The sequence below is a fragment of the Chlorocebus sabaeus genome, chromosome 7 (genome assembly GCF_047675955.1).
Source record: "Chlorocebus sabaeus isolate Y175 chromosome 7, mChlSab1.0.hap1, whole genome shotgun sequence".
Classification (NCBI taxonomy): Eukaryota; Metazoa; Chordata; class Mammalia; order Primates; family Cercopithecidae; genus Chlorocebus; species Chlorocebus sabaeus.
This window is the reverse complement of record NC_132910.1, coordinates 95,333,342-95,341,149: the sequence shown is the minus strand read 5'-3', so window position 1 is coordinate 95,341,149 and position 7,808 is coordinate 95,333,342. Positions and strand designations below refer to the sequence as shown.

Below are 7,808 nucleotides of genomic sequence, written 5' to 3'. Positions count from 1 at the left end.
AAGTTCTATTCGTACCGAGTTCGATTAAAAATTCACCGACATTTTCATCTAGGTATCAATAATTGTCATTTCAAAAAATTCATCGCATTAAATTTATGACTCCATCTACCATCTTTTTGTGTATTTAATACTTGAGAATATCACTTAAAAATAGGTATCCAATTATCTTAGCACCATTTATTGAAGAGTTATTTCTTTCTCCACTGATCTGATTTATAAAGCCAAGCTTATATAGTCAGTTTAAAAATATATATGCCGGCTTAATGTCTCAGAACTTTGATGTCATTGGTCTCAGACACCACTTTGCCATCCACTATCTGGTGGGTGGTGGTCTTTTTGATGATTTCATAGAGTTGTTATTGTCCAGGGCATCACCAAGATTGAAGTCCTCCTCATCTTCCAGCAGGTGGCAGTAGGTGGCGATCTCAGCCTCCAGCTTGACCTTGATGTTCAGCAGGACCTTATACTCCTGGGCCTGGCGCTGTCCCTCTGCCCAGGTCTGTGCCAGCTCTGACTCCAGGTGCAGCAGGATCCCATTGAGCTGCTCCATCTGCAGGGCATGATGGGCCTCCACCTCCCTCAGGCTGTTCTCCAAGCTGGCCTTCAGATTTCTCATGGAGTCCAGGTCGATCTCCAAGGACTGGACTGTATGTCTCAGTTCTGTGAGCATCATCTCAGCAGCTCCAACTTTGGCAGACTGCGTGGTGACCGCTGTGGTGCTCTCCTCAATCTGCTGAGACCAGTACTTGTCCAGCTCCTTTCAGGTCTTCCGAGCCATCTCTTCATATTGGGCCAGGATGCCTGCCATGATCTTGGCTAGGTTCTGAGATCTGGGGGCATCTACCTCCAGGCTCAACCCGGATCTGACAATCTGGGCTTGTAGGCCTTTTACTTCCTCCTTGTGGTTCTTATTCATAAAGAGCAACTCCTCCTTGAGAGCCTCGATCTCTGTCTCCAGCTGCAGCTGAGTGACATTGGTGTCATCAATGACCTTGTGGAGCCCATGGATGAGACATTAAGCCAGCAGAAGCAGGGTACCCTTTGGGGAGCAGGAGGCCAATAAAACGTTCAGAGGTCAAAAATAAAATAAAATAAAAAATATATGTCAGCATCTGTTAATAGGTCATTTCTTTGTTGATGAAAACAGCCAAACTCTGTAAAATATTTCAAGAGGGTTATTCTGAGCCAAATATGAGTGACCATGGCCTGAGGCATAGTCTCAAGAGTTTCTAAGAATATGTACCTAAGACGGTTAGTTTACAGCTTGATTTATGTATTTTAGGGGGACATAAGACTTTAATCAATACACGTGAGGTATACATTGGGTTGGTTCAGAAAGGTGGGACAACTCAGAGTGGGGCCTTACAGGTCACAGGTGGATTCAAAGATTTTTCTGATTGGCAATTGGTTCACACAGTTAAGTTATTATCCAAAAGAAAGGGGTGCCTGGGTTAAGATAAGGGGTTGTGGAGATCAAGATTCTTATTATGTAGATGAGGTCTCATAGGTGGCCACCCTTAGAGAAAACGGATGGCAAATATTTCCTAGTTAGACCCTTAAAAGGTGCTAGACTCTAGGTTAATCTCTTCAGGATTGGGAGGGTCTGGAAGGGGAAAGATCTAGCTGTGTCAGCAGAAATTCTTTGCAGATGCAAACTTTTCCTTACAAAAATTACAGATGCAAATTTTCCCCCACAAAATGCCTTTTCAGGGATATGTGAAAACATGCCAAATAAATCTATTTTGGGGTAAAATCCTTTGATTTCCTTCAGGGCCTGCTGCCTGTCATATGATACTATACTAGAGCCAAATTGGAATTTGGTATCTTATTGCTACAGTCTGTTTTGTCAGTCTTAAGATCTCTGTTTTAATGTTAATGCTGGTCAGTTGTGCCTGAACTCCAAAGGGAGAAAAGTGTGATGGGCCATAACACCCCCTTCCCATCATGTCCTGAATTAGTTTTCAAGTTTTTTTTGAATCTCTTTTGTTGAAGTGGGAATGGGGGGTGGGGTTGGTCATTCAGTCATTCAGTCTGTTACGGGGCTTAGAATTTTATTTTTGGTTTACATCTTTATATAGGCCTAGTTGCTGATTCCAGAGCTGAACCAAGGCTTTATTGCATTGTTTTCATTAGCATATAAGATGTTTTAAATATCTTAAAGTATAAGTTCTACCATTCACTGGGAAATCCTGTCAGCTCCATCTTCATCATGAATTCAGAATCTGGCCACTAATATACCCAGAGTCCTACTGCTTTGCCACTTGCACTGTGACTAGCTTTGTTTCAGCCACCATTGTCTCTTGCTAGGATTATAGCAATGGTCTCATTGCTCCTCTAGCTTTTATCTTGTACCCCAAAGCCTATTGTCCAGACCACAATCACAGTGTGTACCTCAATGTTAGGTTAGATCATATCAGATCAATGCAATGGCTTCCCTTTTCCCCAGAGTGCAGTGCCCCTGAGGCCCCACAAGACCTGGGTCTCACCATTCTTGCCTCCCTCACTCAGCTCCAGGCACTACTTTTACTCAGGACCCTTTCACATTCTTTCTTTCCTCTGTTTGGAATAATCTTTTCTAATTATCTGCATGGTTTGCTCCTTAGTTGCTCAGATATTACCAAAGAGTCTCTCCCCAATCCAGAGGAATAACCATCCATGCACCCTTTCCCCAGGTCCCATTCTCCTCACTCTGTTTTAGTTTTCTTAATTATACATGGCACCACCTGTTTGATATCAGCAGAAGAATGAAACTTTAAGAGGACAGGTTTGGGTTGAGGTGGGGGAAGGTTAATGGTTATTCCCACAGTCTAGTGACAACAAAAATGAATGACATAAAAGTCTTAATTTTTGAAGTGTGTTAAGCCAACTTTGAGGTGCGTTTGATCAATCTGTAGACAAATCTGTGGCTGTTTCTCCAGAGGGGTTTTCAGGAGGTTTAGGATTTACATATTTCTTTAAAGGGACTATAAGGCAAATGGTTGTATTTCCATGAGACATTAGATAGTGCCCAGTAAATCTACATTTTACACAAGATAAGGTGAATGTTTGCAGAGAAAAAGGAAGTATTAATAACAGAAGAGCCACTTCTCTAGACCTCTATGGGTAGGTGGAGGAAATGAGTCTTGTCTTCACTCTGTACCTGCGAAGATACGATTATGATAGATATTATCAGCGTGGAATTGAACAGACTTTAGTTTCAGGAGCTAGACTTAGATTGCAGATCAAAGATCTAAAGTTACAAATGGCAAGTCCTTGTTTATGGGAGGCCAGCAGAGAATTTAGTTATGAATGATCTGTGGAAGCAGTTCTTCAGCAGGTGCCTGAGGTCTTTTATGTTTCCATGGGGATCTGGCTGAGGCATCCTGCTAGGAACAGATATTCATTGGGAAGAGGGCGTTGCATGACTCAACCTCCCAGGCTTAAGTTTCCCTTTTGCATAAGAAGTTTGGGGATCCTGATATTTTTATCATCCTTTACACTGGAATAATGCTTGGCATAATAGAATGTGCTCAATAAATATTTACTGAGTGACAAGGCTTGGGAATTTATCTGAGATAATTCTTTGATAATAGAAAGGATTCCCCCCTTACCAGGGTTGTTGCTCTCTTCAGGTTTTCTAATTCTTGAGACAACAAATATTTTCCTATGAAATCTGTGTATTCACCAAATACTTACTGAACCCCTCCATCTTCCAGGTAGTGTTCTAGAGTCTGTCAAATCAGCACAGATTATTGTGATTTACATTTTTAATACACAGTACTCTCTACAATTTAAAATTTTTTAAAATTAAAAAATCGATTCCTAGTTATTCCTGTATCTCCTTTTCCATATTAAATTTGCTGTTTGCTTTACTTTTTTTTCCTTGATTAAGCTTTATAAGCTTTAACAATTTTTTGAGTAATCAGAAATGGAAAACAATATAATAGATCTGTTAATTGACTCAAAATAGCGTTGTATTTTTTCTATTATTTCTATTTTGTGGGCAATATTTTCAATTTCCTCTTGGTCTTTATTTTTTAGTAAAAGCATTTATAACAGTGACCTTATCTTTATATTGAGCTTTGATAACAGCTGATACATTTTGCTCTTGTTTTAATAATATTTTAATTATCTTATAATTTTATTTCCAATGACTCAGCATTTATTCACTACTATCCAGCAGTGTGGCTAGAGTTTAGTGAATGAAAGACAAAAAGTTATGCACATTAATTCACATGAATTAATTATGTTATTCCAAAATTCCATGAAATATAGTTTTTGAAAACTTAAGATGTCAAAGGCAGAGAGGAGTATGCTAAATTCAGGACAAGGTGGAGACAGTAAGCTGGGCAGAACATTCAGGGCTTCTTAGGACAAGTGAAGGTGTCTGTATTCTAAGAGCAGTGGGAAGTTATTGGAGAATTTTAAGGACTTTGACGTGTTTTATGCCTGCTGGGGGAAGAGTGGATAAAAGAGGGCTAAGATAGAAGTGAGGAAGATCAATTAGAAAGTTATAGAAGCTGCTAACGGTGGGAAGATTATAATTCCTCAAAAAACACCACTGTCATGGAGAAGGAAAATGGTCCCTTTTATTTGTTGATACAGGGCCCTGGGTCACTGAAATAAATTTCACAACAGTGTTCTTCCTTCAGGGTAAATAGGGCTGCTCTAAACATGGGTAAATTTTGGAATTTTTTTTTTTAGATTAGCCGCATTTAAGAAAATGTTTTCCTAACTTTATCAGTAGATTACTAATTTTGTTTGGCAGTTCTCTGTAGGTATTGAATGGTTGCTTGGAGTAAGTTATGTTAGGAGCTGCTTTCTTGACACACCATTTTAAACTAAAAAACTCTTTGATTTTAATTCATACTTCAGTGTTTCCATATTGCCGTGTCCTAGAAAAGTTTTTGTCAGAATTTGCATGCCATTTTAGGTCTTCATATTTTTTTAGACTAAACATGTTTTCTGTATTTTTTAGGCCTCAAACTGCAATTTACATTATCTGAATTGTTTGCCTACTTAGGTCACATTCTCTAGACAGTGTTCAACTCTTTACTAGGCTGTAGATAAATAGGCTTATATACAAAATCTTCTATTTATAAAATCTCTCTTTTGGATAACAGAGTGCTTTTTGCCATTTGTAGACCTCTTCTAGTTTTGGATGCCTAATTTTGGAAATTTTTAATTACAAACGGGAGTGCTATCCTAAAGGAATACCACATTTGCAGTGATGTACAGTATATACATATTAAACACAAATTTTAAGTTTTATTTTAGTTGTGTTTAGAAGAAATTTGCTCTCCTATGTCTTTAGAAACTTGATGTCCAAGAAGTCTTCTATGATTTTAGGCTTTCACTGGAATATCTGTGAGTCCATTAGGGCTGCTACAACAAAATACTTTAGACTAGGTGCATTAGTCTATTCTCATGCTGCTAATAGAGAAATACCCAAGACTGGGTAACTTATAAAGGAAAGAGGTTTAGTTGACTCACAGTTCCACATGGCTGAGGAGGCCTCACAATCATGATAGAAGGCGAAGGAGGAGGAAAGTCACATCTTACGTGGTGCTAGGCAAGAGAGAGTGTTCAGGGCAACTGCCCTTTATAAACCATCAGATCTCGTGAGACTTATTCACTATATAAGCCAAACCATATCACTAAGTAATTTATAAACGACAGAAATTTTATTTCTCACAGTTTCAGAGGCTGGGAATTTCAAGATCAAGATGCCAGCAGACTCAGCATCCGGTGAGGGTTCTCTGCTTTGGATATTACACCTCCTTGTTGGATCCCCACATGCAGAAGGGGTGAACAAACTCCCCTCAGGCCTCGGTTATAAGGGCACTCATCCCATCTATAAGGCTTCTGCCTTCAGGACCTAATCATCTCCTAAAAGGCCCACCTCTTAAGACTAGTGCATTAGTGATTAAGTTTTAACTATGAATTTGGGAGGGGACACAAACTTTCAGACCACAGCACTTACTGATTGTGCAGTTTATTTCTGTGCCCAGTCCTCTGAGTTTATGAAAAGAAGGGAAGACATTTTTTTTTTCTTTCAACCAGTATCACATTCAAATTAGGTAAATTTGGTACACTCAAGTTTTTAGCGTTTTACAAAAAAAAAAAAAAAAAAAAAAAAAATCAAAGTTTCCTTTTAGCAACAGGGTGATACATAAAAGGGGAAAACTACAGCCCAGAGCACAAAGCCTAAAATGACCACAGAGGAGTTCCTTTCTTACGCTAAGCACAGGCTCTAACTTCACCAGACTCGCCTGTCTTCCCCTAATACTGCCATACTTCAGGTCTCCATCTTAGTAAAAGAGATGGATATTGTTGTTGCTCCAAAAAGTTTATTTAGAAACTATACATATAAGGCCAAGAAATTATTTTTCTCTTCTCGTAATTCTATGCAAAAAGTGCCTTCATTTATTCTTTTGAGTCTTTTCAAGTAGATAGTTTTACATCAGCTCCACTTCCCATTATTCATTAAATCTTTCCTTCAACAAACATTTATTGCTAAGTTCTAGGTATGTCCTTGGTCTAAAAGTTTTAAGGTGATTGAGATACTATTATGGAACTTCAGGGCTTTATGTTTTTAAATTCAGGACAAACATGTAACAAATCAGGACAGTAATTTATACAATAAAATGTTATAAGAAATATAAAAATATAATTAAATGATAGACATAGGTATTGAATACCATGGGACACAAAGGTAAGAAGGTCAGTAACACTAGGGGGAAGGCAGAAGATGGTTTTGAAATGTTAGAAGGAAGCCAGAACCCGTGAGTAGTCTTTCACTTCACAGAACTCTTTTGGATGGCTGTAAATGTTACATTTTAGTCATCCCCAACTTAGAAAAAATTGTCTGAACACTTTAAATACTGATTACTTTACATACTGATTGCTGAAGACGACAATATATTCAACTCAGTACTCTAGGTGCAAATGTTGGCCAATTCACACTACCTCCCTTAGCACACTCTAAATAGCCAAGATTCTTAAATGGCTGGGCTATCAAGTTGTTCCTGTTTTTCCATAAATATTACAAAACATAAAACACAGTGGCTATTTTGAAAAAGAAATAATAAAGAGTGTGCTTATTTGATATAGCTAGGAAGATATGTATACTCTGAGCTACATCATTATCTTCCACGTAAAGAGAAATTCCAACCTTATGAGAGAGCCTGGGAAACAGAAAAATGTTCTTTTCGATTCTTTTTATCATATAAAAAACTCCACAAAAGCCCTTATAACTTTGTTGAAAATTTCTCCTAAAAACATACCTTTGAATACCTATTGCATTTTTGTCATACTGGAAAAAAGCATGAATTCACTTCCTCTACCCTGTGGGTTGTGAAAGTAGAAGCAGAAATTACTTTGTGGCCCACCACCATGAAGAGAAAATGGTTCTTCTTGTACCGTCAAATGCAGGCCTTACTCATTCCAACACTCTCTCCCCAACGGTTTAAGTATAGCTCAGAGACTTGGCTAGGTGGAGTTGTTGCTAAATGAGATGCACTATTTTCCACAGAGAGCTTGTGGGACACCCAAGTAGGCCACCAGGGTGTTGGGGAGAACCAGAAAAACAAAGGTATGAGGCCTCTCCTCCCACTCCACTCTCCAATTGCTAGGTTATCAAACCAGGGCCCTGAACAGGCTAGTGGCTGAAGGATTTGGGGTTTAGATGAGAGAAGAACAGGAGGGTGGGAAGAAACATTACAGAAAACCGATCCTATCAAACACCCAAAGCAAGTTCAAGGCATTTCAACATGTCTTTTGTTAAAAACAAAAAACAAAAAAATTGTTTTGCTTTCCATGAAAAATAC

General features: G+C 38.6%; 1 pseudogene; it reads right to left on the bottom strand.

The window, feature by feature from the left end:
• Positions 1-260: 260 nt before the first annotated feature.
• On the bottom strand, positions 261-2,657 carry LOC103236725 (keratin, type I cytoskeletal 18 pseudogene; annotated as a pseudogene).
• Between the last annotated feature and the right edge of the window lie 5,151 nt (positions 2,658-7,808).